This window comes from Dermochelys coriacea, chromosome 4, assembly GCF_009764565.3.
Source record: "Dermochelys coriacea isolate rDerCor1 chromosome 4, rDerCor1.pri.v4, whole genome shotgun sequence".
NCBI lineage: Eukaryota > Metazoa > Chordata > Testudines > Dermochelyidae > Dermochelys > Dermochelys coriacea.
In genome coordinates, this window is record NC_050071.1 from 61,135,886 (window position 1) to 61,154,356 (window position 18,471).

At 43.9% G+C, this 18,471-nt stretch overlaps 1 long non-coding RNA gene across 2 annotated transcripts; it reads right to left on the reverse strand.

Moving 5' to 3' along the window:
• Positions 1-1,140: 1,140 nt before the first annotated feature.
• Positions 1,141-8,470, reverse strand: LOC122459816. 2 transcript variants are annotated; one of them, XR_006280759.1, is made up of 4 exons: positions 8,430-8,470; positions 7,614-7,697; positions 3,435-3,513; positions 1,141-2,070 (listed from the first exon to the last, which is right to left on the reverse strand). It is a non-coding gene; the product is annotated as an uncharacterized LOC122459816 (long non-coding RNA). The 2 variants fall into 2 exon arrangements; XR_006280758.1 differs by lacking the exon at positions 8,430-8,470 and adding an exon at positions 8,098-8,252.
• Positions 8,471-18,471: the final 10,001 nt, after the last annotated feature.

Genomic DNA, 18,471 nt, shown 5'->3' on the forward strand with positions numbered 1-18,471 from the left:
ACTGCTTTAAAACCCCTTCTTCAGACTCAACTTTGCTGTGATGTCTACAAAACAGTCAACAGTGACTAGACAATGAATAGGCTAAGACAGCCTTGAGTCTCTGGTAACTAATTAAGACTCTGAGGAATGTGATCCTGATCTAGACAATAGGGAGTACTGAGTACTGAATGAAGGTTGTACTCAGATAGTGTTAGTCTTGGTGAGGATGATGTAACTCATTTGAGACACTAACTGGAGTAATTTCTTTATTTGGTAGTTAGCAACACAGCGCCTAGAACAGAGGTGGGCAAACTACGGCCCATGGGCCACATCCGGTCCGCGGGACCCTCCTGTCCAGCCCCTGAGCTCCTGGCCCGGGAGGTTCACCCCGGCCCCTCCCGCTGTTCCCCCTCCCCCACAGCCTCAGCGTGCCATGCTGCCAGTGTAGTGTATTAAACTGCTCTGCGCAGGAATGTGCTACTGGTAGCAGTTATGGAGAGCAATTTACTACACTACATCACTGCAATGCTCTGGGCGACCGGGCAATGCTCTGGGCAGCGTGGCTGTAGCGCCACCAGCCACCAGTGCTCTGTGCTGTGTGGTAAGGAGGCAAGGAGCAGGGGAGTTTGGATAGAGGGTAGGGGAGTTTGGGGTGGTGGTCAGGGGGCAGGGGTGTGGATGGGGTCAGGGCAGTCAGAGGGTGGGCAACGGGGGGGAGGGTTGAATGGGGGCAGGGGTTCGGGGGGGCAGTCAGGAAGGAGGGAGGTTGGATGGGGTGGTGGGGTCAGGGCCGGCTCCAAGCACCAGCTTTCCAAGCAGGTGCTTGGGGCGGCATTCAGAATGGGGCGGCAGTCCGTGTCCCGTGGTGGCAATTTGGCGGCAGCTCTGCCGCTCTCCCCGCAATGGCTTTTGGGTGGCAGCCCTGCCGCTCTTCCGGGTGCGGCGGCAATTCGGCAGTGACTGCTTGGGGTGGCAAAATTGGTAGAGCCGCCCCTGGGTGGGGGGCAGTCAGGGGCAGGGGTTCTGGGGGCGGTCAGGGGACAGGGAGCGGGGTGTGTGTGGATGGGGCTGGGGTCCTGGGGGGCCTTCAGGGAATGGGGGATTGGATGGGGCAGGAGTCCCAGGGGTGGGGGGCTGTCAGGGGGAAAGAAGCAAGGGGGAGCAGATAGGGGGCAGGGGCACAGCCTGGCACAGCGTCCCCTAACTGGCCCTCCATACAATTTCTGAAACCTGATGTGGCCTTCAGGCTAAAAAGTTTGCCCACCCCTGACCTAGAATCAACATCATAGGCTTAAATTGAGCCTTGAGTCTAGCCAGACCTATTGGGTCAACACTTGACCATGTGTAATTTTCAAATCTTTCCCTTGGCCTAAATAACTGAAGTTTTGGAATGATTTCTGCTCATTCAGGCATACAACCAGGAAATCCTTAAGCAGCTCACTCATTATTTTCAGTGATATGGGCTTTCTGTCTTTAAATTCTGATTTTTATTTTTTTTCTGTTCTTGGCATCTGTGAGGAATTCATGACAGCTAATCTTTGTTCTGATACTTATCTTCTTGAGGATAGTGAGCAGTGATAACTCAAGAGCGGTAGAATCATCATAAATGTTATGTTCCCATCTCCCTGTCTTACAAGTGAAGACAAACGTTACTTCATAGATCAACATGTCCATTTTTCAGAAAGTATAAGCCTGTTTTAAATTACAGCTATAGCAAATACAGAAGTGTGATTGTGTGAGAGCAGAAGGTTCCTACAGATCTAGTTAAGTCTATTAGTACAGTGCTTGAAACAATTATAACCACCTGATCAGAACTGACCTTTCAATGCTGCTATCCCAATGGAATGTATGATTAGATTGTAAGCGTTTCAGGGAAGAGATTGTGTCTTGCTGTGTGTGAACAGAATATAACACAATTGGGCTCCAGTCCTCACCAGGCCCTTTCAGCATTACTGCAAAATAACTGATAAATAATAATCCATGAAATGCAGTTTAGTTGACTTTTTTTTGCAGAGCAATGTACGGACTAGGATTTGGGAGATATGCTGTGCATGGCTGGTTTATTCTTGTGTTTTCTTCCTGCTTGCTTACCTGTAATAAGAACAGGATCTAGTCTTACCATTGAGATAAACAGTGTTTGAGCTAGAAGAACTACACACGGAAATGCCTAGAGAGAGAGAGAGGAAAACATGGAATATGTATTGTGATGGAGTCCAACCAGAAGGATATAAGAGAGTGGTCCTTTTGAGCACCAAGACGTGGGCGAGCGCTAACTCGCCCACTGCTAAAAGCCCCTCCCCCAGCCTAGGGAAGGGCTACTAAACCCGGAACCCAACTGAGTGAGGGGGACAACAAATGCAATAATGGGAAAGGCATGGGGGTCAAAGGGCCAAAACTAGGAAAACTGAAGAGGACACCAAGCAGAGAACCCCGGACAGCGCCCACTGCTCCTCGAAGATGTCGAGAGAGCCGGCGGCTGCTGCTCAGTGGAACTCTGCCTGGATGCGTGAACTGATAAAGGAGCGAAAAACAGCCCTACAGTCGCAGGCCACCCCCCTGCCAACCTCCTCTCCCTGGTGTTATGAATGGCCACCTTGGCCATGGCTAGGAGGAGGCTGACGAGGTGGTCCCGTGACTTTGTGGGGCTTCGAATCGGGTGTGCATAAATAAACAAGTGCGGGGAAAAGTGCAGCCAGAACCTCGATAAGAGGTTCTGGAGAAGCCGGAAAAGGGGCTGCAGCCTGGCACACTGAAGATATGCGTACGCCAGGGTCTCCCTCGCGCCACCAAAGGGACAGGCTTCAGGGACAGAGGTGAACCGCTCCAAGTACACACCCATGTTCATGGCTCTTTGGAGGAGCCTCCAGCCAATATCCCCAGTGGGCCGCGGGACTAAGATGGAATATAAACTGGCCCACCGGGGTTCCTCACCCTCCACTTGACAGAAACCTTTTTCATTTGTATTTGTGAGTGAAATGGTTAATCAGTTTTGTACTGTCTTCTGTTCCACCCAGATTGTACTATTGCTGGATTAGCAATTGCCTACCCAAATGCTAATAATATCTGTTCTCACTCTTTCTTCCTAAGATTACCCCTAAATCCTATCAAGGCTTTTAGCCTTGCTTGGCATTAGCACCCTAGTGACCTACAGCCAAAACCGGTAGTTGGTGAATAGATAAATTCTCTTCGACATGTTGGAAGAACACAATGTGCCTTAACCAGATCCATCGTTTCTCATGATGGTTCTTTTTTCTCACAATAACGCCTCTGTCTGGAAATAGACACACAAAGTCTAGCAATCTACATTGATGCTAAACAGAAGGGAGGCCGAGAGTTTGTCACAATGTATCAATCAGGTCTGTGCTGTGGGTCTGCCAGCACCATGGGAGTGCTGCAAGACTGAAAAAGGTACAAGAGCTGAACCCAAAGAAAATGAGGACAAGGTAGGTACTTACCGATCTTTTCATTCTGTTTAATGGGTCATATCAGATATTTTACGTTTTGTCAAAAACTGGCTCTGCACTCCTGTTAAAACTGCATGTTGGAAAGCAAAAATAACTCAAGCAGGCAGTTTGTAAAAATGAGCTTTGATGAGGCAATTTACACTTTGCATGTTTTCTCTATCTATAGGTGCTTTACTCGTATTCAAGGAAGGGTGGATCTAGAATAATTAAACGTTTTTAATGTGGAAGGTTATTTAGGACAGGGTGATATTTACATGAAATATTAAAATGTGTTCATTCTGTTTTGTAATGACCACCCTGCAAATGGGTGGTATAACAAGGAACCTTTACACTCTGTTTTAAATATTGTATATCTGTTTTTTCACTGTATTATGTATTCACTTACCATTTGTTTTGATTTATGCATCAACATGTATAATTTGTATACAATATGTACAAAAATGTCTCTTATGCTTTATGCTCATTTGCCACAATTGAAAAATGACTATTTCAGTGCATATAATTTTTAAAGGAATGGATTAAAACCATGTAAGTTTTATAGTTATAAAAAGCCTTTGGAAAATAATGCATAGTTTGATAGTTTCACCATACACTGCAATGGCTAGTCCACACTAATCTTTCTGATGAATATTTTATGTACAACCCTACAAATGGTCTTTCTAATCCTATTGTTAGACTCTTAAGAGATGGTCCAGAGACTTTAAATCTGCTTAGCACACAGACAAAGATAACAGGATATAACCTGAAAGACCTTGAAAGACAGAAACTCTAAGTATTTAGACTTAATCCAAAATATATAACTATTAGTTCAGTGATGCGTGGATGTGCAGTGAAATTGTGCATGGTCTGAAAGTCAGTGAATGTGAAAAACACAGTAAAGCCCTGACACTGCTGTCTGCAATCAGCACCACAATATTTAGGCATTATTTAACTGTTAGAACAAGGGACTGGGCTTCACAAGACCAGGATCCTCTACCCAGGGTTAGATGAAAGCATAGGTACTGTGGGCCCGTGCCTCGGGTCCTAGTTTCTGGAATCACATGATAAAATCATATTCTGAACTTTCATCTAAAAGCTTCTACCCCTTTATGTTGTGAACAAAAGTGGGCAGTATGGAAAGGGGGAGGCTTAGCCGTCTAAAGGGGAATGGTGCTGAACCACCCATCAGCCCAGCCGACAGCACTTGTGCGGATGGTCCCGGATGCTGTTACTCAAAGGAGGGAGGGCACATGGCAGTGAGGTCACAGGGGACCTCATTAATCCAGCTCCAACTCTCATTCTGATTTGCTGTGTGAGTGTGGGCAAGTCATTTTAACTATCTGGGCCTCAATTCCTCCTCTGTGAAATGAGGTTAATAAAGGTGACTAAATGTTATAAAGCCTTTGGAGACTGTCAGATGAAATGCAGTGTAAGCACAAAATATTACTACATTAAAGCTGGTTGGAAAGTGATAAGTATTTTGCACAAAAAATGTCAAAAGATGGAAAGATTTTTGTTTTCACACCCAAAAAACCCCAACAAATTATTTAGTTTTCAGATTACTTTTGGTTTTTCAAAAGCTTAATTTAAAAAAAACAAAAACAAAAAAACAAACAAAAAAACCAAACCAGCAAAGGAAGTAAAATATTTGTTTCTTGAAAACAGGCCATATTTCATCTGTTTTTGAACTAAATGTTTTGACAAGTTCCATTGCATGTATTGACATTTTAAAACAGAAAAATGCAGGCACTGTATTAAAACTTGAATTTTACCCCATTTATAGTCAAGGTCAATGTGACATAAGGAAGGATGGTTCAGTGATTAGGGCATACATGTAGAATTTAGGAGATTGGGATTCAATTTCCTGCTCCCCCACAGACTTCCTGTAGGACCATGAACAAGTCACTTAGTCTCTCTGTGTCTCCCTTCCCTATCCATAAAATGGAGATAATAGCATATTCCTACCTCATGGGGGTTTGTGAGGATAAATAATGTGACATTTCACTCCATATTCGTTATGAAAATATGCTTATGATATGAATATGACATAACTGAGATATACTTTATGCAGGATGGCTCATGTAAGGTATCATTGGAAAGGTTATGATTTACTGAATGTGATTATCCAATTTGTATGCCTGTATCATTTTTGTATCTGAAGTTAGGAATATTAACTATGTATCAGTATTTCAAATGTGTTACTTTGGGTGTCAACCCCAACGAGCTCTTCAGGTGCAACAATGGAAAAGCCAGACAGGGCTAATGGGCCATTAGCAGAGATAATGGACTGTGAAAGGGCTTAGTCTTCCTGTGGATGCTGGAGACAGCCTACGAGCAATGGCTGCCACAGGCCTGCAGGGACATGGGTCTGAGTCACATGGTGCTGGATACCTCTCCTCCCCTTTTGGAATACCAGTGGTTTTCCACTAGAAGACAAAGGGTTCCTGCCTTACACAAGAGCTATATAAGGCAGGGAAGTGACATCATCATGGTCCTCCTCTGCCTTTCCACCCAAAGAGACACTGAAAAAGAGCTGGAAGCAAGAACTAAATTGGGCGGGGCAGGGGAGAAGGATTGAGTCCAAGCTGGAAGACTGTCTTGTGAGTAATACTAACAGAGGTTTCAAGCTGGAGACTAGTGTATCTGCCTTTCAAGACTTTCTGTAATCTGCTTGCAACAATATCTAGGGTGAGAAATTACTATTTGTAACCAATTCCTTAAGTAAAACAAGCTTAGTTTGTGTGTTTGGTTTTATTTGTTTAGTAATCTGCTTTATTCTGTTTGCTACCCCTTTAAGCACTTAAAATCTGTCTTTTACAGTTAATAACATTTGTTTTGTTTCTTCTTAAACCCTGTTTCTGTAATTTCTAACTGCAAGGTGGGGGGAGAAGTTGTGCATATCTTCCTCCACATTGAGGGAGGAGGCGGATTTCATAATATACCTTTGGGTCTGCACTCCAAGGGAGGTGGACATCTGAGTGCTGGGACAAGACCCTTAAGCTGAGCCGTCCCAGAACTGATCTCAGTGTCTGTTTTGGTCTGCAGTTGGGTGTGGCCCTGCCTGTGTGTTTGCTGGAGGAGGCTTAATGGCCTGGCTCAACAAGACAGGTAAAAAGGGTCCCAGGCTGGCATAACCGGTGGACTCAGTGGTCTCTCAACACATCAGGTGGCATCCCAAGGGGCCCAACCTGTCATACAAATACATTAAAGATTGTGAGGTGCTCAAGGTCATAGTGATGGGCCCATATAAGTACTTTAGAATAGAAGTATAAGGCATTCAACATGCCATCACCCTGAGGAAAGAGACTCATGATCAAAGAAGACCAAAAATGTTATACTTCATTACTGCTCTTCAACACCATAGGGTAATATAACGTGGCCATCAGAAAAGTGCAATTCCACAAAACCCCACACTTTAAATTTTAATATATTTATCGGCTGAAGGAACATGCAGGCATTTCTCCTTGTACTAAAGATGCAGCAGGTGGCCCATTAAATCCTTGCATGCCTTGTTCAGAACAAGGCCCATAAACATATGAAACTCAACTCTTGTTTTTAAAGAAACCCGCAATGCAAAACCTCAAACCTAAGTTAATTACATAAGTTTGTGTTAATGCTTGTTCTAACCTGGATCTGAAAGCAGTTAGCCAAGGTAAAAATGGGTACACATGAAAATGATCCCACACAGTGTACACACCTGTTCACATAAAAATGGGCAAGGGAAAATATATGTATTTATCTCAGGTAAAATAGATGCTTTCTTAAAAACAGACTGCCTTTAAAATTATTTGGGGACTATCACTATAGGGTGGGTCACTTCTCCTAGTACTTTAGATTCTCAGCTGCTAAACTGTACATGCTCACATATGAGGCTCCCCAGCAATATTTAATTTAGTTCTGTCTCCTGGCTAATGAGCTTCAGAAATCTTTCTTTTAAGATTTTCTGTAGTGTCCATTACTGTAGATATCAAGTGCTTCCCAGGTAGATTTGATCTGCCTAGTGTGATCCCTAATGGACTTCAAGGAGTCTTCTGCTAATCCCCCTCACCTGGCTGAAAAACTTCAGCTCCAAAAACCTCTGAAAATCAATCTGGATCCAAACTTAATGACTCAAAGCCACTATAGTTTAGATCTCCCTGGGTGCTGGGATCCAAGCAGAACAGTCTCATACGTAGTAGCACTTTTTCAGACCTTTAGCAGTTGAGACTGAAGCTCCCCATCCTTAATGCAGATAAGCTCTTCTCATCAGGGAGTGGTGGTTACATCCACTTCCTCCTGAGAATCACAGCAAAATGTGAAGGAATGAGTACTCCTCAGTAATCTACACAGCATATGGGCACTAGAAGGGATTCTGCAGGCTGATTGCCATCCTACTGATAGGAGCAGGGGAAGCTTGATTGGCCAGGTCCTATGGAAGTGATGTGAGGGTTTGGAAGGAAAGGGTGAAAAAGAAACACAAAGGAACATGTTAGAGGAAGGAGGGACTGGAGGAACATGCAGAGAGGAGGACAGATGGTTGGAGGGAGAATGAAGGAAGAAGCAGGGAAGGTACATGAGGGAAGTATTTAACCGAGAAGGGACAGACTTGGATAAATGAAAAATAAGAAAGTTAGAGTGAAGAAATAAAAAATACAGGGATAAAACAAATGAGCATGACAGAAAGAGAGTGACTTACTCCAAAAGGAAAAATGAGCTGCTAAAGAGAAAAAGGTCTTCTCAGTATGACAGAAGGATGAAAAAATAGAACTATAAATTACTCAACATTATAAAAGGTCTGAAGGAAAATACAGATCCTGAAAAAGATGCACAGAAAAAAAGAGAGTGCGCGTACTACAGAAGGAAAGAAAAAGTGAACTTCAAATCAAAATACAAAAAAATACCTAAGTTAATTTTTAACATTGGTTAATGGAAAGTTTGCTGCTCAGATGTTATGATAAAATATATACTTTTTTTCATGAGGAGTAAATTCTCTGAGACAATGATTTATTGATAATAGTTTGCACTTACAGAGTCCACTTCTTCCTTCACATCAGTGCAAATAATTACGTAAGGAGGAGGGCAATGATTAATCGAGTCCCTAGAGTCTGCCATCCAAAGTCCATAATTATTAAGCTTTCTGCCTACATGTAAGGGTTTAACTGTAAAGCATAGACAAAAATCTTTGTAATGATTTTTAACTTTTTTTAAGCATAGCATTTAATTTTTCCCACCCTTACTTATTGCTACAACATAAAGTGCCTGCTGGGAAATCATGGGAAAGACCATGGGATGGAGGAGAGTAACCCCTGAAGGAAAAGATGTCTTAAATTAAACTGAACTCCTCAGATAGATGATAGTTTGTCCTATCCAACCGTTAATGGCCAATAAGAAGAGCACAAGGAGATATAAATGCCCATCCTACTCTCCACATAGAATGTGTCTATACATGCAAATTCACCAGCATTTCTGTAATGGCTTTCTTCATCTCTAGTTATAGGCCACACTTTTTTCCAGTACACAGATTTATTTCCCTTTCATTTCGAAGATCAGTTGCTTTATTCAGCTATTTGAGGTGCTTCAGACTAAGAGATTCTCATAGATTAGTTTCTATGAATCTTAAACCTCTTAGTGTAATTGCTTCTAAAAATACCTTCTTGAAACTAGAGTTGAAGTATAATTTAATAGAGTTTTTTTAAAAAGTCCAGAGGGAAAGCTGCAGTCCTGTACTTCATAAATACTGTAAGATGTGATTGTTTGCCTCCTTAAAGTATTTTTTTCTTTTGGTATTTTTATCCCAGACTCAGTAATGCATCTCTGTAATTTATGCAAAGCAGCTTATTTATTGACCAAGGAAGAACTACATGCCTGCTATTTTGTATAACAGTTTGTAAAGGGTATGTTATTTTTTCTTTTGTATAGCTGCACACAGTTTTCATCCCAGTTCTCTGAAGCAGAAAATCCTGTCTTGGGCACTTTGTTACCTTATTTCTAAATATTTATTTCAAAACTCTCAGGAAATGGTAAGAAAAACAAACAAAATGGGCAAAGAGCAGAACAGTGATTATAAGGGAACTGTGAAGATATTATACAATGTGACAGTGAATCTGGGCAAAATTAAACCAAAATTAGTAGTTTTCTAGAGGTAATGCCTTCTAGAAGGTCAAAAAGACCAGTAAGTCAAGTGCAACAGTTATTTATTTCAGCTGTTCCAGACATTTTCTGAGTAGCTCTGGTGGTGAGAGCCTTGGTTGTGACCTGACCAGGTTAGAAGAAAGCATTACTCGTTCCTATGTCTACAGCACCAAACTCAATGGGCAATCTGGAATATTGACCCAATAATAATAGCAAGCCTTGCAGTAGTTCTTCTTTTTATATTTTTGCACACAGCTCATTCTCTATCATCAAGTCAAACATATATAAGTCTCTTCCATGGAGAAACATATCATAGGCATTCCTTCTTGTTGAACAAACAAGTCATGCAGTACAGTGTGCCTGCATTGCCGTGAATGTCATTTTGCATTTGGTATGAAGTAAAGAACGCAGTTTAGGAGTCAGAAGATTTGCTTCTGACTTTCTGTGCAGCCTTGGGCCTTGAGTTGCCCAAGGCTCAATATTGAAAGATCACTTCTAATTTTGAGTGCTTCAGTTTTTGGGCACCAGATCTAGACACTCTAGCGTCCTATTTTCAAAGGTGCTGAACACCCACAGCTCTCCTAGTGTCTTGTAGGTGGTGACTAGCACTTTGAAACGGTTTTGGTTTCAATGGATGGGGAGCCAGCAGAAGTCCCAGAGCACTGATATAATGGGTTATAATTATTTCTTGCTCAGAAGACAGGCTGTTGGGATCTGAGTGAGTCTCTTCAATAGTCTCTAGGAAGAGACACTAGCAATAGTCCAGCCTGGAGGTGACTAAAGCATGGATTACAGTGCCCTCATCCAAAAAGAATGGGTACAACTTCCTGGCTAATTACTAGCTAGATGTGGACAAAAAGGCATTCCTCACTACTGTTGCTACAGATTCATAGATTCCAAGGCCAGCAGAGACCACTGTGATCATCTAGTCTGACCTCCTGTATAACACAGAGCATAGAGCTCCCCAAAAATAATTCCTGAGGTATTTCCTATGGGTCACTTGCTGGAAGATTCTCTGCACCTTGAAGTCTTTAAACCATGATTTGAGGACTTAAATAGCTCAGACATAGGTGAGAGGTTTATTGCAGGAGTGGGTGGGTGAGATTCTGTGGCCGTTGTGCAGAAGGTCAGCCTAGATGATCATAATGGTCCCTTCTGACAAAGTCTATGAGTCTACGAGAAAAATATCCAATCTGGATTTAAAAATTGTCAGTGGTAAAGAATCCTTCACAACCATGGGTAAATTGTTCCAGTGGTTAAATACTCTCACATTAAGAATTAATGCCTTATTTACAGTCTGAATATGTCTAGCTTCAACTTCAGTCTTTGGATCATGTCATACCTTTCTCTGCTAGACAGACAAGCCCATTATTAAATATTTGTTCCCCATTGTGACAATCAGGGTCCAGACTCCCCATGGGGAGAACAGGGTGCCTCAACCCCCCAATATAAACATCTGAATCAACCAGTTTATACAATGTTATTGTGTCTAAATATATGTCTGGTAAGGTCTTTTATGAAAGCTTGTAATGTTCTAAACTTAATGGTCATTAGGAGGTGATGGTTATGAATATGTGTGTAGAACACTGTAATTGTAAGTAGGGTGTAACTGCAGCATCACCTCACAATGGGTGAAGTAATCAGGGAGGGTCACCTCCCAGGCTAGTTATTCACATGAAACTAATTGCAAGCCTAGCATTGTACAACCTAGGAGAAGATGGGGGACCACTGAAGTGTATGGAAAAACATTGAAACTAAAAAGAAAACGCTAGTCTTTGAAAACTAAGGAAGGAAGGAGCTCCCACCACACCGTGTAGACATGAATTACCCATCTGAGAGAAAGTGGTAGGTGGGGGAAACCTGCAAACCCTGCTAAAAGGAAAGAGGGTTTGAAGTAAAGATGGTCCAGAAATGAGGGCCAGCACTGAAGCAGGGTGCTGTCTGTGAAAGGCTGAATCCCCTCTAGGACAGAGGGTCCTCTCAGAAACTGTTCAGAGGCAATAGGTAACTTGTATTAGAAAACGGAATTTAACTAATATAGAAGTGTAAAGCCCAAGAGTCTTTATGTTTGTTTTCTGTGTAACTTTTATGTCGTTGCTTTTCCTCACTATTCCACCTTGGAATCTATGATTTTTCTATTAAATAAACATTTGTTTATTTCTACCGCAAGCAGGTCTCTGGTGTACAACCTGTGTGAAGTGTGTGTCAAAGTGAACTGATGATTGGAGGCAGGTTTCACTCCTTCTGAGGTGATGAAAAGTTCAAGCATCTGGTACTAAGAACTCGGAGAGAGGGATTTGGGGATACCCTAGATTGGAGGGGGCGGCTGAGATCACCCTGCAAGGAATAACTAGGCTGCTGGAAGCCGAGGTTAAGGCCTTTATGCTTGTAGGCTGGCTACTGGTGTCAGAGCTCTGAGCCACAGTAGCATAGCATTAAGGCACCCAAAGTTGGAAGGCAAGTGGTGACAGAACCCCTTACTCGTCTGGTGATCCCCAAAATGTCATAGTACTCAAAACGACATATTCGTATAGATATAAATAGACTGTTATCAAGTCACCCCTTAATCTTCTCCTTGTTAAGCTTAATAGATTGAGCTCCTTGAGCCTATCACTGTAAGGTTTGTTTTCTAATCCTTTAATCATTCTCATGGCTCTTGCCTAAACCCTCTCCAATCTCTCAATATCCTTCTTAAATTGTGGGTCCCAGAACTGGACACAGTATTCCAGCAACAGTTGCACCAATGCCAAACACAGAGGTAAAATAACCTCTCTATTTCTAGTTGAGATTCCCCTGTTTATGCATCCCAGGATCTCATTAACGCTTTTGGCCACAGCATCTCACTGGGAGCTCATAATCAGCTGATTATCCACCCTCATCCCCACATCTTTTTCAGCGTCACTGCTTCCCAGGATAGAGTCTTCCATCCTGTACTCCATCTACATGAGGCCAGCTCAAAACCAGGGTTCTTTTCCCATTTAGAATTATTTTAGTAATTACAGATGGGAAATAGGTTTCAGAGTAGCAGCCGTGTTAGTCTGTATTCGCAAAGAGAAAAAGAGTACATGTAGCACCTTAGAGACTAACATATTTATTTGAGCATAAGATTTTGTGAGCTACAGTTCACTTCATCGGATGCATTGGATGCATGGGAAATAGTGGTTTGGTGCTGGCAGACCCTCCTTAGGATTTATGGGGCCCTATGCAGTATTATTAAACTGGTGCCCCTATGCCCGACAGCAGCTTGGGCTTGCATGTGTATTTTAGAAAGGGGTGGGCCTTTTGATGAATTTATTTAAAAAACTATATGTCTGAAGATCCAAGCATCTAAGGCTAAAGATGAATACTCAGACTGTGCATCTTAAAAAACTATGCAAGGATTTTTTAGAGATATGATTTTATAACCTTCAGCAACCCAGTAATGAAATATTTTTAAAGCAAATTTTAAACTAAGGTCCTGTAGACTAACATGTTCTGAGTAAATATTACAGTAGTGCACAACTGGTTTTGTCAGTAAATTCAGAAACTGACTGTGTATACCTGGGGGTTGGCAAATGCCTGTTAAATGGCTTCATTACCAATTGACAGGTTTCAGAGTAGCAGCCGTGTTAATCTGTATTTGGAAAAAGAAAAGGTGTACTTGTGGCACCTTAGAGACTAACAAATTTATTTGAGCATAAGCTTTCATGAGCTACAGCTCACTTCATCGGATGCATTCGGTGGAAAATACAGTGAAGAGATTTATATACACACACACAGATAACATGAAACAATGGGTTTTATCATACACACTGTAAGGCGAGTGATCACTTAAGATGCGCTATTACCAGCAGGAAGAGGCGGGAAAGGAGGAAGACCTTTTTGTAGTGATAATCAAGGTGGTCCATTTCCAAATGTTAGCAAGAACGTCTGAGGAACAATGGGGGGTGGGGTGGGGGAAGAAATAACCTGGGGAAATAGTTTTACTTTATGTAATGACCATCCACTTCCAGTCTCTATTCAAGCCTAAGTTAATTGTATCCAGTTTGATTTGCAAACTGGATACAATTAACTTAGGCTTGAATAGAGACTGAGAGTGGATGGGTCATTACACAAAGTAAAACTATTTCCCCATGTTATTTCTCCCCCCACCCCACCCCCCACTGTTCCTCAGACGTTCTTGTTAACTGCTGGAAATGGCCCACCTTGATTATCACCACAAAAGGTTTTCCTCCTCCCCCCCTGCCCTTCCTGCTGGTAATAGCTCATCTTAAGTGATCACTCTCCTTACAGTGTGTATGATAAAACCCATTGTTTCATGTTCTCTGTGTGTGTATATAAATCTCCCCACTGTATTTTCCACTGAATGCATCCGATGAAGTGAGCTGTAGCTCACGAAAGCTTATGCTCAAATAAATTTGTTAGTCTCTAAGGTGCCACAAGTACTCCTTTTCTTATTACCAATTGAATGGCTCTTTAACAGTTTCAGTGTTGTGCTAATAGGTCTGGCAGGCTGGAAGGCCTTTTCACTTTTAAGTACTAGATCCCCTCCAGAGGAAGGTTCACCTGTCTGCAGCAGCCAGCTGTGGGAGCCTGTAGGAAGGAGCCTAAATTTTCGGGTGCCCTACGCAGCCTTGTATGCTGCGTATGCCTAAGGACAGCCCTGGGTGCAGGTTGAATAATAAAAAGGAAGATTTGTGAATATAGTCAAAATTTAACAACTCTAATTTGATTCTTTTGCTGTTTGTGGCATCGTGCTATTCATTACTGCTGAATAATCTCATGATGGTTGGGTATTCATTAGAGCTGTTCACACTTTCATTGTGGCAAAACATGCTGTTTTGTGGAGATATTGATTTCCATGACACTTTAGTTGTGGCAGAAGAGGGAGACAAAGCCCTGGTCTACACTACAGTTTAGGTCGGATTTAGCAGCATTAGGTCGGTTTAGCCCTGCACCCATCCACACTATGAAGCCATTTTTTCCAACTTTAAGGGCTCTTAAAACCAGTTTGTGTACTCCTCCCCAATGAGTGGATTAGCGCTGAAATCGACCTTGCTGGGTCCAATTTGGGGTAGTGTGGACGCAATTCGACGGTATTGTCCTCCGGGAGCTATCCCAGAGTGCTACATTGTGACCGCTCTGGACAGCACTCTCAACTCAGCATGGCAAGCTGATCAGCACAGACCATGCAGAGCTCATCAGCAGAGGTGACCATGCAGTCCCAGAATCTCAAAAGAGCTCCAGCATGGACCGAACGGGAGGTACTGGATCTGATTGCTGTATGAGGAGATGAATCCATGCTATCTGAACTCCATTCGAAAAGATGAAATGCTAAAATATTTGAAAAAATCTCCATGGGCATGATGAACAGAGGCTATAACAGGGACCGCAGCAGTGCTGTGTGAAACTTAAGGAGCTCAGGCAAGCCTACCAAAGAACCAGAGAGGCAAACGGCCGCTCCAGGTCAGAGCCCCAGACATGCCGTTTCTATGATGAGCTGCATGCCATTCTAGGGGGTGCCCCTACAACTACCCCACACCTGTACATGGACTCCTGCAAGGAAGTCTCACCCAAGAGGGATGAGGATTTTGGGGACTAGGAAGATAGCGCACACCAGGCAAGCGGAGAAACCATTCTCCCCGACAGCCAGGAACTGTTTATCACCCTGGAGCCAACACCCTCCCAACCCACCGAAGGCTGGCTCCCGGACCTAGAAGGCGGAGAAGGGACCTCTGGTGAGTGTACCTTTGTAAATATAATACCCAGTTTAAAAGCAAGCGTGTTTAATAATTAATTTGCCCTGAAGACTTGGGATGCATTCGTGGCCAGTACAGATACTGGAAAAGTCTGTTAACTTGTATGGGGATGTAGCGGAAATCCTCCAGGGACATCTCAGTGAAGCTCTCCTGGATGTACTCCCAAAGCCTTATTCCATCCTCCATGGTAGGACACTTTATCACGGCAGGCCAGCAGCACGTAGTCTGAAATCATTGCATAACAAAGCATGGCAGCGTATGGTCCCAGTGTTTGCTGGCATTCAAGCAACATCCATTCTTTATCTCTGTGTTATTTTCAGGATAGTGATATCATTCATGGTCACCTGGCTGAAATAGGGGAATTTTATTAAGGGGACATTCAGAGGGGGCCATTCCTGCTGGGCTGTTTGCCTGTGGTTGAACAGAAATCATCCCCACTGTTAGCCATGCGGTGTGGAAAGGGGTGAAGCGATCATCCCAGAGAATTGTGTGTGTGTGTGTGTGTGGGGGGGGGGGGGGGGTTAGTTGAGTTTGTGCTGCATGTTAACGCGAAAACTGCAGCCCCTCCTTTTAAAGGGCCAACCCAACGGGTGCTTGGTATGGGAAAGGAGGGTGCTGCTGTTTGAAACCATTCCCACATGTTAGGAATGTTAAAGAAGCCAAAAGACTGTGGCTTACCATCTCTGCCTGTAAGCCAAATTCTGTTGCCCGCCGGCCCTGCCTGTGTGATTTCTCACACCATACCGGCAGGCCCTCAATATGAGAGGCAAAATGTGACCTTGTAAAGAAAGAACATATGCTATGTAATGTTAACAGCTTGGTGAAAGAGTCTACCCATTGTTCTCTAAAATGTCTCTTTTTAAAGACTAATCTTCTTTTTTTCCCTCCTGCAGCTGCAAATGCTTCATTGCTCCACGATAGTCCCAGAGGCAATCAAAGATTAGAAGCCGAAAAAAATGCACTTGCGATGAAATGTTCTCTGAGCTCATGCAGGCCTCCCACGCTGAAAGAGCCCAGCACAATGGGTTGAGGGAGACAATGTCAGAGTCCAGGAAAGCACAAAATGAACATGAGGAGAGGAGGGACACGTGAGAGGAGAGGAGGGAGGAGCAAGAGGACAGAAGGGATGAGTGAGAGGAGAGGTGGTGTCCGCATGATGAGAGGAGGCAGGATGCAATGCTGAGGCTACTGGATTCAGAGTAGCAGCCGTGTTAGTCTGTATTCGCAAAAAGAAAAGGAGTACTTGTGGCACCTTAGAGACTAACAAATTTATTAGAGCATAAGCTTTCATGAGCTACAGCTCACTTCATCGGATGCATCAAGTGCCACAAGTACTCCTTTTCTTTTTGAGGCTACTGGAGGATCAAAGTGATATGCTCTGGCGTATTGTTGAGGTGCAGGAAAGGCAGCAGGAGCACAGACTGCTGCTACAGCCCCTGAGTAACCAACTGCCCTACTCCCCAAGTTCCATAGCCTCCTCATCCAGATGTCCAAGAACGCAGTTGGCCTCCAGGCACCCAACCACTCCACCCCAGAGGACTGCTCAAGCAACAGAAAGCTGGCATTCAATAAGTTTTAAAGTGCTGTGTGGCCTTGTCCTTCCGTCCTCCCCTCCTCCACCACCCCACCCGGTGCTTCTTTCCTCCTCCACCCCTCCCGGGCTACCTTGGCAGTTATCCCCCCATTGGTGTGACGAATTAATAAATAATGCATGAATTTGAAACAATGACTTTATTGCCCCTGAAAGTGGGGAGGGGAGGGCGGTTGGCTTACAGGGAAGTAGCGTGAACCAAGGGGACGGGTTTTCATCAAGGAGAAACAAACAGAACTGTCACACTGTAGCCTGGCCAGTCATAAAACTAGTTTTCAAAGGTTCTCTGATGTGCAGCGCACCCTGCTGTGCTCTTCTAATCGCCCTGGTGTCTGGCTGAGCATAATCAGCGGCCAGGTGATTTGCCTCAACTTCCCACCCTGCCATAAATGTCTCCCTCTTACTCTTACAGATATTGTAAAGCACACAGCAAGCAGTAATAACAGTGGGAATATTGGTTTCGCTGCAGTCGCACCAAGTCAGTAAACTGAACCAGCGTGCTTTTAAACATCCAAATGCACATTCTACCACCATTCTGCACTTGCTCAGCCTGTAGTTGAACAGCTCCCGACTACTATCCAGGGTGCCTGTGTATGGCTTCATGAGCCATGACATTAAGGGGTAGGCTGGGTCCCCAAGGATAGCTATAGGCATTTCAACATCCCCAACCGTTATTTTCTTGTCTGGAAAATAAGTCCCTTGCTGCAGCTGTTTCCACAGACCAGAGTTCCTGAAGATGCGAGTGTCATGTACCTTTTCCAGCCATCCCACGTTGATGTTGGTGAAACGTCCCTTGTGATTCATCAGTGCTTTCAGCACCATTGAAAAGTTCCCCTTTTAGTTTATGTACTGGCTGCCTTGGTGGTCCGGTCCCAAGATAGGGATATGCTTCTGTCTATAGCCCCACCACAGTTAGGGAATCCCATTGCAGCAAAGCCATCCACTTTGATCTGCACATTTTCCAGAGTCACTACCTTTGATAGCAGCAGCTCAGTGATTGCGCTGGCTACTTGAATCACAGCAGCCCCCACAGTAGATTTGCCCACTCCAAATTGATTCCTGACTGACCGGTAGCTGTCTGGCGTTGCAAGCTTTGACAGGGCTATCGCCACTCGCTTGTTAACTGTGAGGGCTGCTGTCCTCTTGGTATTCTTGCACTTCAAGGAGGGGAAAGCAAGTCACAAAGTTCCATGAAAGTGCCCTTATGCATGCAAAAGTTTCGCAGCCACTGGGAATCATCCCAGACCTGCAACACTATGGGGTCCCACCAGTCTGTGCTTGTTTCCTGGGCCCAGAATCGGCATTCCATGGCATGAGCCTGCCCCATTGCCATCAGGATAGCCAAATTGCCAGGGCCTGTGCTTTGAGAGAAGTCTGTGTCCATGTCCTCATCACTCTCCTCACTGTGCTGCTGTTGCCTACTCGCCTGCTTTTGCAGGTTCTGGTTCTGGTTCTGCATATACTGCTGGATAATGTGCATGGTGTTTAGAGTGGTCACAACTGCCACAGTAATCTGAGCGGTCTCCAGGCTTGCCGTGGTATGGCGTGAGCTGGAAAGCAGAGTGGCAGCAGAAGGGGCGGGTGGATGATGATGCTGACAGCAATATGG